The sequence below is a fragment of the Tenrec ecaudatus genome, chromosome 2 (genome assembly GCF_050624435.1).
Source record: "Tenrec ecaudatus isolate mTenEca1 chromosome 2, mTenEca1.hap1, whole genome shotgun sequence".
NCBI classification, from domain to species: domain Eukaryota; kingdom Metazoa; phylum Chordata; class Mammalia; order Afrosoricida; family Tenrecidae; genus Tenrec; species Tenrec ecaudatus.
In genome coordinates this window covers 137,960,195-137,974,313 of record NC_134531.1, presented here as the reverse complement: position 1 = coordinate 137,974,313, position 14,119 = coordinate 137,960,195, and the positions used below count along the sequence as shown (strand labels likewise).

General features: G+C 38.4%; 1 protein-coding gene and 1 non-coding gene across 3 annotated transcripts in view; both read left to right on the top strand.

Annotated features, from left to right (window-relative positions):
- The window catches only part of AFF4 (ALF transcription elongation factor 4), a 97,486-nt gene that overhangs the window by 12,741 nt on the left and 70,626 nt on the right, over positions 1 to 14,119 (top strand). The window lies entirely within an intron of this gene.
- LOC142441994 (U6 spliceosomal RNA) lies at positions 7,829 to 7,936 on the top strand. The gene has a single exon (XR_012783266.1). It is a non-coding gene; the product is annotated as a U6 spliceosomal RNA (small nuclear RNA).

The following is a 14,119-nucleotide window of genomic DNA, read 5'->3' as shown; positions in this document are numbered from 1 at the left end:
GAAATACAAATGATAAACCGTATATACTCGAGTATAAGCTGACCCGAAAAAGGTTTTCATTGCTAGGGCATGGGGGGATGGGTGCTGAGTAATTTTTCTTGGAAAAGAGGTGGTAGGCCAAATAAGTTTGGGGAACTTATGTTTCAGGTCTATAAATAAGACTATCCAGTTTTATATTGATACTCATATAATAAGAATAACTGAACACTCAGGATCTGAGAGATTTCATTTTCTTTGAAAAGGTATTGTTAATTCAGTATTGAGAAACCAATTCACAGATCAAGGCTGTGAGTCCCATATGGTCTCTTAGTCTTATCTTTAATTTTCCAACTCTAACCTACCTACCTGTCTTATGTTTGATTTCCTCCCAGGCTGTTGAACTGGTTCTTTCTGCCTGGAACAAAACTAACATTCTTTTTAGAATTAATATATCTTCTCTCTCTGTTTTCGTCTGACTGTGTGCCTCTGTCTCTGGGCACTTGATTGCGCTTCTTTTCTCCAGTCAGGCTAGCTGCTGCCATAACCTTGGTGGGGGTGAGAAGAACTTATTTTTTATGTTAAAATATTCTCTTCCAGTTGCAGTTTCTGGCACCGTTAACTCACTGCTTAAGTAATAGCTGAGTCAACAACAGTGCTAACGCTCGTGTTATGTATGAGATGGTGCTATGCTGAAGGGGAAGATTTTAAAATAAGTACTGTAAAGACTTCAAAATTTTTTCCTGAATTACACTTACCGTATATACTCGAATATAAGCCGACCCAAGTATAAGCTGAGGTACCTAATTATTACCTGGGAAACCAGAAAAACTGATTCGAGTATAAGCCTAGGGTGGAAAACCCAGAAGCTATTGGTGAGTTTCAATATTCAAAGCAAATAAAAATAAAATTATTAAAAATGGAGACATCAGTGGGGTAATGTATTTAAATATTTATTTTAAATAAAAAACAAATAAAAGGACAAGTCATTTAATATTAGTAAACCAGCACAGTAAGTGGAAAATAGGTTCAACAAAAAACAATAAGGTATCAACAATGATACCTTAAGAGTACTATTCCTTGAGCTCAATCAGCAACCAAGCTAAAATATAAAGAGTTAAAAATCCTTCAAAGCTGGATTCCTCATCATCATCCGTATCCCAACGCAGAGCTTCAGCTGGTGTGAGGTCATCATAGACGCTGCCCTCACTGAGATCGCGGTCATCACCATCATTGCTGTCATTTTCATACAAAGCGCAGTCTTCACTGCCATCCACAGCATTACTAATACTACATTTCTGGAAGGCATGTCGCACCATGTCTTCTGGAATGTCTTCCCACACATCTTGAACCCACTTTGCTATTAACTCTATGTCAGGCTTCATGAGATTTCCTCCTTTTGTTAGTCGGGCTTGACCAGATGACATCCATTCATGCCACTGACCCGTCCGTGTATAAGCCGAACCCTAGTTTTTCAGCACATTTTGTGTGCTGAAAACTTGACTTATACACGAGTATATACGGTAAATATATTGCAAGTCTGAATTAGAGCATGTAGTTTACTTTGATCACTTACCAGATTGGTTTTTCAAAGTATATGTTCTTTGTGCCATAGTATGCAAGGCATATATATAATAAAGTTTATATTCCACTAATGAGTGAGCATTCACCTTAATGATTTGAAAGTGACATACTTAATCTCTTAAAGCAATATTCTTGTTTTGAGTAAAACCTTCTTAACAAAATTGGGATAATTAGGACTGGGGCTGGTTTCAAAATATACTGTCTTGAGTATATGCTTTCTGCATTAAGTTCATTCACACTTTCCCTCTAACCTTGTGTGTAGTGTACAAAGGATGACATATATTTCACATAATTCAGATATTTTGTTACCACCTGTCTTCCACATATGCACATGAAAACTGAATGTGAAATGATACCTCTGTAGTGTAAACTCCAAGGAATTGTGAGGGAATCCAGGGCGGATGATCCCTTCAGGACCAGTGGTGTGAGGGGCGATGCTGGGAGGGTGAAGAGAGGGTGGATTAGAAAGGGGGAACCGATTACAAGGATCTACATGTGATCTCCTCCCTGGGGGATGGACAACAGAAAAGTGAGTGAAGAGAGACACCAGACAGGGAAAGATATGATAAAATAATAATTTATAAATTATCAAGGGTTCATGAGGGAGGGAGGGGATAATAGGTGCTGATGCCAGGGGTTTAAATGGAGAGCAAATGTTTTGAGAATGATGAGGGCAATGAATGTACAAATGTGCTCTACACAACTGATGTATGAATGGATCGTGATAAGAGTTGTATGAACCGCTAATAAAACAATTAAAAAAACAAAAGATAAAATGGAAAATATTGGAAAAACTAAAGAAAAGATGTGTAGATTTGAGTCAATAAAGAAAAAAGTTTTGTGTCTATCCATGTTAGTAATAACACTGCTCTATTTAATGCACCACGTGGACTTATCATCTTCTTCGTTGCTTCCTCACGTAGTAGAAATGAATGCAGTCTTGTTAGTGCTCTGTTGAGTAGACAATTTCTTGTTAAATGCTGTGGATATAATGTTCAGTTTTTATACCTTCTCAGTTTGCCAAGTAGGACTCTGAGGCTTTACAGTCTTGCCCTTGAATTTGGTGAGCTCTAGCCCTTGCATATGAGGAGCCATGGTAGCATAGTGTATGTGTTGAGCTTTTAACCACAAAGTTGGCAGTTTGAAACTACCAGCTAGTCCTCTGGAGAAAAACGAGGTGTGTTCCACTCTGGTAAAGAGTACAGTCGCTCTTGGCTCCTCCCTTGACCTCTCGACGGCTCCCTCTCCTCTTTTCCCTGTCCCCTTGTCCTTCTGCCCTTCCCCCTCTCTCCACATAGACCACCAACTGGGGATTTGCACATCTTCTTGGATGAGGTTGATGTACAGGGATCCCTGAAGAGACAGCTTCCACAGCTTCTGGCACTGGCGATTGGAGTTGAGGCAACCATGGCAAAGAAGAAACCCAACTGCAGGGAAGTGCCTTCATGGAGGAGTTTGTGCCAGAAGACTCAATGTTAGGTACCCTCAGAGTATACAGCAATCAGTAAAACCCAGAATTCTAGACCCCAAACCTTTACAAATAAAAAGAGTACATTTTCGTAAACTCACAGGGACAGTTCTACCCTTGCCTGTCAGATAAATATGAGAATTGATTCAGATCAACTCGGATTCGGACCCACGTGACAAAATAAAACCGAGCTTGACTTTTTTGTTGGATTGTGAGGTTTAAGAAAAAATATAAATTGATCATTTCTTTATTTGTATTTTTTTCTTATGCATATACTGCTTTCCTTCAGATGCATTTTTAGGAAAAAATACTTTAAGAATAATAGAATTTGTTTAATGTTGTTAATGCTTTTGTTGGATTAATAATGTATTAAATGAAGAAAAAGTAGATTTACTGTATTATCAAGTAACCTCAGTCTTAGGAATTTATGTGCGGATAGAAATGAAGGCGTATACAGCATTTGGAACTTAACTTTGCTTGTTTACTCCCACAGGCTTTATCTGGCGTTTGATGCAGTATGAAACCATACAGCTTATTTGACCAAACATTTCTGGGTGTTTGTTATATGTTATTCACTGTGTTATACATGGAAGGGAAAGATGGGAGGACAGACGGCATCTGTGTAGCTTGCTCTCCAGAGGTTTATAATGCGGTAGTGAGTGGACTAGAAGAACAGAGTACGTCATCTTTCTTTCTTTTTTTTGCTATAGCACAATAGCACAACATATATGCTTCAAATGGACAAAAAATTAGTATCATTTATAGTATCCTAAGGTACCTTGCCCCCGAATGGGAGATTCCTTTATAAAACATATCTAAAGAATGGAAAAGGAAGACTGTTCACATTGAATTGGGAGAGGGAGAGCCTGTGGTTTATCTTTGTGATTAATTGCTGTACTATCCTTTGGGCATTATTAAACACTGGAACTCTTGCAGGACAACATTGATGCTGTATGAATTCTGCCATTTTGCTAACACTGATGCGGCTCTTGGGTCCACCCTCTGTGAGACCAAATTATTAACTCATTTTGGTTTTTATTACAAAGGAGGGTGCTTCTGGGTATTTAGGGCCATATCCTAGTATAAGGGTGTCTATATGGTTTCTATAAATTATCTGAGCCGGTGGTGGCTGCCACTGCTGCCACTCCAATAGTGTCACCTTGATGCAAGGCAACTGTTGACTTTGAAAAACCGGCTTGAGAAGTGAGTACACATCTATTGGCAGAAAAATTTGGAGGGGCTCTTAAAAAGTGGGAAATGCGTTAAACTTTGAAATGAACCTATTTAGAAATGGAGAAAGGAAAGGATGTTTTAGATTGAGGGACTAGTCTGAGCACAGACCTGGATCTGAATGCATGTAGGTTATTTTTTAGGCTCAGATGATAACACTTTATACAAGTAGGTAAGAATTGAACTGTGGATTGCTCTGGATGCTGGCTTAAGAATCTCCACATTGATTCTCCACAGAGCTTGGACTTATTGCTGACTCTTAAGAATAAGGTAGGGTCCGTTGTTGTTAGTTGCTATTGAATTGGCTCCAACTGATGTCGATCTTACAACAGTGAAACTTTTTCTAGTCCTTCAAGATTGATGGTATGTAATACATTATTAAGGCTATTTTGGCAACCTGTCTTACTGAGGCCTTCATATTGATGTCTGCTAAGCAGCAAAGACCCAGACCCAGACCACACACACTGCCATCAAATCAGTGCTGACTTAGAGCACACTCCCCTGAGCACTTATGGGAGCAGAAAGCTCAGTGTTTTTCCCGCGGAACGAACTGCTGGTAGTTTCCAGCTACTGTCCATGCGGATTGCCGTCAGCATGTAACCACTGTGCCACCAGGGCTTCCTGACGCAGGGGCTGTCTTAATTAGGGTTGCTCTATCAAGAAATAGCAGCGATTATTTGTGTATGTTACAGAAGTTTCAAATAAATTTCCTTTGTATTTGGGTTTTCGCATGGTTTTAGGGCAAAAAACTAGTCAAAAGATTGTTTTCTGTATCAAAGGAATCATAAAATTTGATTTTGAACTTTTCCCACATTTGTTCGTTTTTTTAAATTTAATCTTAGTCGTGGTGAATATACACAACAGAATACACACCAGTTCATTACTGTCTGCACATTCAATTCAGTGACATTGAGTACATTCAAGCCGTACAACTATTCTCACCTTCCTTTTCTGAACTGTCTCCTCCATTCACATACACTCTGCCCCCTGAGGCGCCTTTCCAATTTTTCAATCATGCTGATGGCAGAGATTCTTTTTTTAGTGTAGTTTTATTGACAACATGGTTCACATATCATGTGCTTCCATAGTTCAGTCATATTAAACACAGTTGGACAGTCGTCTCTACAGTCCGTTCCAGAACATTTTCTATCCTCTTATATTTGTTAGTTCCCCATTTCCTTCTAACACTCCCACCCCCACCCCTACCTCTCAAGCCCCCAGCAAGCCTCTACTAATTCAGCAGTTAGCTGTCTCTATAGCTTCACCCATTCCTGTCTTCATCGCAAGAAAACATACCCAAAAAGAGACCACCAATAGTAAAAATTAGATGAGAGAGAAAAACCCCAATTGGGATAAAAAGCAGGGACTATTAAACACTAGACCAAATTTAAAATGGGTCAACAGGGAGATCAAATGATCAGGTATATCATTTTAACCTAATTTGACTGCCATGATTGAGTTTATGATATTCTCTTCCCTTGACAATAGTTGGGTTTCATCAGAGGCTTAATCAGGAACCCTGCAAAATGGATTTTGGGTTCCTACTGTTGTCTAAGGCCTTCTGCAAATCAGGTGTTCACAATTTAAGCTGTGATACCATTCCCTCCTTCAGATTTGGAAGGGCAGACAGTTTTACTAGTTCAGGGGATATTTTTGATTAAGATTTAATAGACCCTTTATTCCTTTTTAAAGCTGAAAGTAGACTTCTCAGTGATTTATTTGAATGTCTTAGGAGGATGTTAGTGATGGTTTTTGGTTGTTGAACTTTTTATTATGGTTTGCTTGAAAGTTGACAGAGAAAATTCATTTTCCATTTAACAGTGTATGCACAGTTTGTCTCATCACATTGATCAAAATCCCCCTCAGTTTAACAATAGTCTTCCCACTCCCTCCCTAGTTTCCCTATTTTTACTGGTCTACCTTTCTTGTCCGATCCTACTTTTGAGCATTGTTTTTTGACAGATGCTGCCCTTTGGGTCTCATAGTTGATTACACTGAGTACTTTACCATTTACTTTTTAGGTTGGCTTATCTATTGTTTGGCTGAAAGTTGATGCTTTGGGGTGAATTCAGTTCCAGGCTTAAAGGATGTCCAAAAGCCACAGTCCCAGGGTTCCTCAGTCTCTTGTTGCACCAGTAAGTCTGGTTGCTTTTATATAATTTTGAATTTTGTTCTACGTTTCTTTACTTCCACTCTCTCCAGGTGTGAAAATGGCTCGTGGGCCATATCTGACATCTGGCTACACAAAGAAGAAGAAGACTCCAATCTCCTCATCAACCCAAGGCCTATTGCCTGCCATGAGGCAGAGGTCATATGTGCCTCCACCCTTCTTCATCTTTCTTGTTTCTGTTCTGACACCAACTGTTCTTCCAACATTCAACTTTTCTGTTGCATTACATAATCCATTGTAATAGCCACACAACTCACAGTACTCAGCGATTAAGTTTTGTAGGGAAATTAACAGATTACCACAAGCCAGGAGCAGAAAACATTAAAGGTGGGGTCATTGTTCCACAGCAAGACCTCTCCTTAGCCAGTAGTCAAGTCTCTCTTAAGCCCCTAGCCTCTCAGTCACGTGCTCTCTTGGTCCCAGACCCCACGGGCCAGGAAGCCAGCGCACAGCTTTATCTCATAGTTTCCTAGCCTCAGTGCTGCTCCTCTGCTCTGTCTCATGGTCTCCTGGGCTCAGCTTCTGGGTTTGACCTGACTCTTTTGCTCTGTCCATAGCCTTCATGCTGCAGCCTCTGGTGCCTCTGATCCGACCGTAGTCACTTCAGATAGAGAGTATACTCCATCATTTATTCACCTTTAAAGAAGGATATAGGCTCACTTCCTTGATGGTTCTGGGATTTATTTGTTTTGTTTTGTTCCTACTTCTTAGATGGTTTACCCTTTATAGCCGGGGGAGTGGCAAACCAAACTAACCAATCCCCTGGGTTAAAGATACACATTACTTGCGTAGTCCCACCCAAGAAATGACGAGGGTGATGCAGACCGGGAAGTGTTTGATTCTGTTGTGTGTGCATAAAGTTGCTGTGGGTTGGAACTGACTTGTGTGCAGATAACAACAACGAGCCCAGTCATTTGGTGTGAAGTTACAGAGCCATATTACGAAAGTTCACAGCCCCTAAATAAAGTGATTTAAAAGAAAAAGAAATCTCACTTTACCACACTAGGATCTTGCCTGTGGGATCCCAATCAGAGTGGTTGGTTAGTAGCCGGGCACTGTCTGTATTTTGGGGTCTCAGGATAGTGGAGGTTGTGTCCATTCATCCTTTGGACTAATTGTGTGCTTGAGCCTTTGATTTTCTTCACTCCTCTGTGCTCCTGACAGGGCAAGGTCAATAGTAGCATCTTAGATACTTGTTTCCAAACTTTTAAGACCCCCGTAAAAAAAAAAAAAAGAGGACTTGATGCCAAGGGCTTAAGTGGAGAGCAAATGTTTTGAAAATGATGAGGGCAAAGAATGTACAGATGTGCTTTACACAACTGATATATATATGGATTGCAATAAGAGTTGTATGAGTCCCTCATAAAATGTTAAAAAAATGTATTAAAAAAAAAGACCCCGTGTTTGCTTCGGCGGCACATATACTAAAATTGGAGCGATGCAGAGAAAATTAGCATGACCCCTGCGCAAAGATGACACGCAAATTCATGGAGAAAAAAAAAAGACCCCAGTAAAATTTTAAAATAAGTTTATATTTGATTTCATGCTTCTTAAACATTAAAAGTCCAAAGAGCATAATTTTATATGGTTTTAGTTCTGAAATAGCTACATGGTATGTAACTGCAAGACCACAGGATGAGGGAGATAACTTACTGATATTATTTATGTAAACATAACCTAATAGAGGCAACTGGTCTTACGTATAAGAACACTCATTCTTTTATGCTCACCTTAAGCATTCTTTTGAATTAAAAAGAATGCTAGATTTTAAAAAATAATCACTTTGCCAAATACGGTTTTAAATTATTTATTGAACAACGGAATCTTTCTTTTTTTTTTAAAAAAAGGTTTCTGAGGCTATAAATCTTTTAAATTTTTTAGTCAGTTTATTGGGAACAGTGGGATATCTTTAATGACTTGATAAGCAATCAAGATTCTGCTTGAATTCTAAGATGAGGAATTAAGAGTTTTGCTTTCTCAAAAAAACTTCATGGATGAAATGAGTTTTGGCTTAAGGGGCAGAAATGGTGTGCCGTGACAACTGAGTAAAAGACATTTCCATTCTGGACTCTGAAATAATTGCAAATACTAAGTCCTCAAATGTCAAAAGTTTTCTAAATTAGAATTTGTTGCAGATTGGTGTTCCTTTCTTCTAAGTTAGAGATTAAGCAATCATTTGGGCAGGTAGAATCAGTATATGAGGGGCTTCAAGAAGTTCTTGGGAAAATTCCACTGTCTTGCAGTTCCATTTTTCTATGATCTTGTATATTCTGGAAACCGTAGTGATGGATTTGATATGGAAAGAAAGGGTGAGTCACTGATGATTCCTGAGTTTTTGTGTTTCTTCCCGAGTTTCATCTAGAGCACTTGACACTATTATTCCAATGAGGCTTGCTGCTTGCGGGAGTGGTTGGAGGTGGGGTGGAAAACAACAGTTCAGGGATTTCACTTTGAGTGAATTAAGCTTGAAATTCCCTAGATATCCAGAGAATATTTGGATCAGGCTCCTGGACTTGTGGTTCTGTATCGGAAGAGAGATGGCCTGGAGTGTATTTGCTGGTATTTTAAGCAATGGAAATACTAGGGAGAGAACCTAAAGAGAATCAAAGCAAGTAAGACCCAGGGCTGCGTCCAGAGGAACACAAGACATTAGTAAATCTGTAGGTGGATTTCCTGGGAGGAGCCAGAGGTATTAAGAAAACTGGGAGAAGCCAAAAGTGTGTCAAGGACTAATGAGTGGCTGAATGTACAAGCATTAAATTGTTGGTCAAGTAAAGCGATAGTGTCTTTGGATTTAACAATATGGAAATCACTGATGACCATGGCTAAGTAGTGTTGTGTTGGGAAATTGGAAACGGGTTAGAATTAGAATGGGTGGGTACAAGATTTTAGAATGCAATTTGGCTGTATCTACTAATATTGAACATGGACCTTTTAAAGTTGGAATTCTTGCTACTTAGCAGTGCAAATTCTAGGTCTAGTCAAAAAATACCACAACTTACTAGCCAAGGAAAATGTGTAAAAATGCTCACCACAGCATTATTTGTAATGGCAACAAAAGGAGGGATGGGACTCACCCAAAAAATCATCAGCTAGAAAATGGACACATAAATTGTGTGACTACACAGCAACAAAAAATAAACAACAGGAAAGAGTCTTTAGAGTCTGCCTTTTCCTTAAAGTTGAACAATTTGCACAAACAATTCAGTGCTTTCTTATGGGTCTATGCAATAGTAAAACTATAAAGAAATGCATGTAACCTCATAGTCATAATCATGGAGGACACAGAGACCTTTAACTCTGTGGGCAGTGCTTTCTTTCCAAGGTGAGGGGGGGAGGACACAGTGTTCGCTATGGTGTGCCAGCATGCCCTTTTGTGTAACTTTTTATAGAATCATAATGGACTAAGTAGAGATTCAATAAGAATGTCTTCATGGTCATTAAAGTACACTCATGGTCATGCTTCTTAAAGAGACTAGAGAAGAGAGGTACAGTCTTTAGGAAGATTTAAGTTTTATTTTAAGCAACATGTTTGAATACTGTTGCTGGAGGGGCGGGAGTAACTGTTGACAATCCAAGAGAAGATAACAAAATGAGAGTAATTGTTCTTCAACAGAAAGAGAAATACTGTATGGAGGGAGATGTCAGACAGGGCACGATAGGACAAAATAATGACTTATCAATTATCAAGGGTTCATGAGGGAGGGGGAGGAGTGGGAAGGGAGGGGGGAAATGAGGCGTTGATGTCAAGGGCTTAAGTGAAGAGCAAATGTTTTGAGAATGCTGAGGGCAACGAAAGTACAAATATGAATTGATCTATGTATGGATTGTGATGAGTTGTATGAGCCACCAATAAAATGATTTTTTAAAAAAAATCTACTTTATTGTAATAGGGCAAAAGAAGGTGCTACTGGGTGCAGATGCTGGTAGTTTGAAACTTGAAGGCCATTTAATGGGATGATTTTTCTATGGTACCTTCTTTTTTCATCTTTGTGTTCAAGTAAGGGAAGGCCATTTGTGTAATTGAAGTTTGGATTTGGAGCAGGATTATTAAGGAGAGACCTCCTAGGTGTCCCAAAATATGTGTGGCAATGTAATAACACACAGCTTAGAAAGATTAGTAATATTTTTTGGAAGCTTTGAAGGTCTAGTTGAAAGTGGTTTATGAATTATGAAACATTATAAGAAATTCAAATATACATAAAAAGAAGTAAAAGAAAGCCAAACTGGTATGGCATTGTTGTATTTGCTTTCAATTTCTTCACTCCATTATTTCAAACCAGAAGTCTATCTACCTAAGTCTTCAGGGTTGGCTAGCTGTGGAGCAAGGGTCCTTCTGTGTCGAGTACTGCCTGGGGACCTGATGTTTTGATCATATTAGCCTTGCTCTCCAGGTGTGTGTAGTCTTTGTTTCCCTGGCTTTTAGGAAGCAACCTCTTCAGACTCCCTCCTGGGTATAGAAAGTCTGCCAAATAAAATCAAGAGGGGTTTCTCTACTCACGAGACCTTGTGCTCTAATATAGTGCATTGTAGTTACAGTTTAATAGCAGTTATAATAGATGGAGTTCTGAAATAATTGAAATCTTAGCCCAGGAATCAATTTGAATTTTGAAGTTTAAATCTCTCAGACAAATGACCCTACTTTTCAATACGTTATCTGTTCAAACAGTGATTAAGGAGAAAACTCAGAAATTTTCATTGTAGTAGGCCCTAAGCACTACTGAAAGGGACAAATTTAAAGTATATTTTTTAATATTTTATGTTTTTTAAAGCTATAAAGATAATGTCTGTCTTAATTCAGTGACATAATTACATTCATCATTTTGTGTGTGTGCGGTCTGCTTTATTTTTTCTTCTTTTACAGTACAAACATGTAAAGAAAACCTCCCTCAAATGCTGCAAAGGCATGAGAAATTTCTTTTGGTTTGCTTCAATAAAACATATATTGTAAAAATCAGTGCAGCAATTTGGTTGCAGTTTAGTGCTAACTCACAAAAGTTCAATAACTACTGGAAGGGAGGGGAAAAATGAGGAGCTGAAGCCAGGGGCTTAAGTGGAGAGGAAATGTTTTGAGAATGATGAGGGCAATGAATGTACAAATGTGCTTTACACAATAGATGTATGTATGGATTGTGGTAAGAGTTGTATGAGCCTCTAATAAAATGATTTTTGTTAAAAAAGTCAACAATATGAATATGGATTGGGGGTAGAGTCTGTACACACAGCACAAAAATTTTAAAACTAAAAGCTCTCTGATTATGTTAATATTGCATGTAGATTGTAAATCTACACATACCACAATTTAGGTCATTCTTTGTCCCTGAATTAACACTGATATAGTTAAAGTTTATTGTGCCAACCTGGCTGATAAGCACATGTGGGGTTAACTGAAGTGCGGAGAGATAAATGGCCCGGTGAACTTCACCTTTTGAGTTCTTGGGTTTCTTGCTTTGTGATTGTTGGACCAGGGTGCAGTTGGCCTTAGCCAGTTCTCTGCTTCCACTGGCAAGGCTTATTTCCTGCAAGACATCCCCAAGGATAAGCCACACAGACCTACCCTGATGCAGCCCTGGGGCCTGGAGCAGCTTTGTGGAGACCCCTGCCAGCGCTGAGATGCTTACACGGTCACTGATTCGGCTTTCCTCCTGCAGTTGGCATCATAGTGTGTCTTCTGCTTCTTCACACACCTTGTCGTTTCAGTCTTAAGTCCCCAGGTTAGAAACCAAAGTTGACCAGTAGTTAATCATGAGTAAAGGAGGAAGAGATTTTAGTTATGGACCATTGAGTTTATGTTAATGGTGGCAGAATAATTTGGAAACGGATATAGATAATGGTTGTACAACACAAAGTATAATTAATGGCACTGAATTATACACGTAGATGTTGAATTGGAGAATGTTGTTATGTACATTTTTGCCACATCCATCCCTATAAATTATTAAAAATTTCCTGAATAACTATGAGTACAAGGAAAAATGTTCTAGAATTGATTGTAGTGATGATTGTACAACTCTTATTATTATTTTTCAACTCTTTAAGATGATTGAATTATTAAATTATATGATTTGTGGATGAGGTGCCAATAAAACCATTTTAAAAAGTCCTCAGATTATAGGTGTTTCTGAGGTGGAGTCTTTCACCTAGTGGGGTTTCCATATCGCTTTCCTCTGGTATGGCCTTTGGAGTGTGTTGTGCGCCTTGAAGAGATCCAGGGTGCACTGTCCCAGTGTTGTATGGCACATGGCTTGGTTCAGTAACTCAGACCAGTGTGGCTTATTAGGAGCATGGTACCAGGCATACTCCTCCATGCCTAGGGTCTGCACAGCTCTGCATAATATGATTGAACGATTGAATTGTGTGATGTGAAATATGTCAATTGATTTTAAAATCAATTTTAAATTTGAAAGGGACAATATTTCTGAACTCCCAATTCTCTTTCATTATCTGAATGTCTATCTTTATTCCATTACCATGGTGTTTTGATTATTGTAGCTTTGTAGTAAGTTAAAATTGGGAAGTGAGTCTTTTGGCATTGTTATTTTGCAAGATTATTTTGGCAGTTCTGTATTTCACAAACTTGCGTGTGGATTTCAGAGTTACATTGTCAGGTTATCCATTTTTGCAGAGGTGAGGTTAGATGTTGATAGGAATTTTGTTGAATGTGTATCAAACAGCAGACGAAGCGGTCTGCTACAAAGGGCATGAGTTATTTCAAGATGGGTGTGGTTAAGTTACAAGGTTTAAGTATATATGGATATGTAGGAGTCAGAATTACGTTTTTCCCAAAGACTATGTCTTCAAGAGGGTGTTTTTACAGGGTTTTCTAAGGCAAAGAAGAGATTGCTCTTAGGTATTTCAGTGTTCTTGTCGCCAGCTGTGCATGTTTCTTTTATGCCTCTGACCAGCTCTCCTCTGCCAACTGTTTGATACTTTGTTTTTTAACATAGATACCATGTTTTGCTTTACTGACAGCTTGCTGTTAAAACTTTACTGGTTTCTAGAATACACAGGTGTTATAAGAGACAGCTGCTTGTCTTTCGTTCGGTAATAGTTTTTGAAAGTAGGGATTAGTATTGTTACCAAGTAGAGTTGCCTCAGCTTCTCACTGGCATCAATATTAATTCTTCCAATCCATGAACATGAAATATCTTTCCATTTATTGAGGCTTTCTGTGGTTTCTTCAACAATGTTTAGTAGTTTTCAGATAATACGTTTTATACTTAAAAAAAGGCCTTTGTTATCAATATTTTATTTCTTTGTTTTTGTAAATGGAATGGTTTTCTTAATTTCATTTTTTGATTGTTCGTTGCATGCTTATAGAAATGTTTTTGTGTTGGAGTGTATGTCCTACAACTCTATTGATCATGTTTATTTGAATAGTTTTCTAGAAGTTCTTTAGGATTTTCTATGTAGATGATTATAACTTACTGTATATCCTCGAATATAAGCCGACCCGAGTATAAGCCGAGGTACCTAATTATTACCCGGGAAACCAGAAAAATGGATTGACTCAAGTATAAGCCTAGGGTGGAAAACCCAGAAGCTATTGGTGAGTTTCAATCATCAAAACAAAATAAAATTACTAAAAATTGAGACAACAGTGGGTTAACGTATTTAAATATTTATTTTAAATAAAAAACATAAATAAAAGGACAAGTCATTTAATATTAGTAAACCAGCACAGTAAGTGG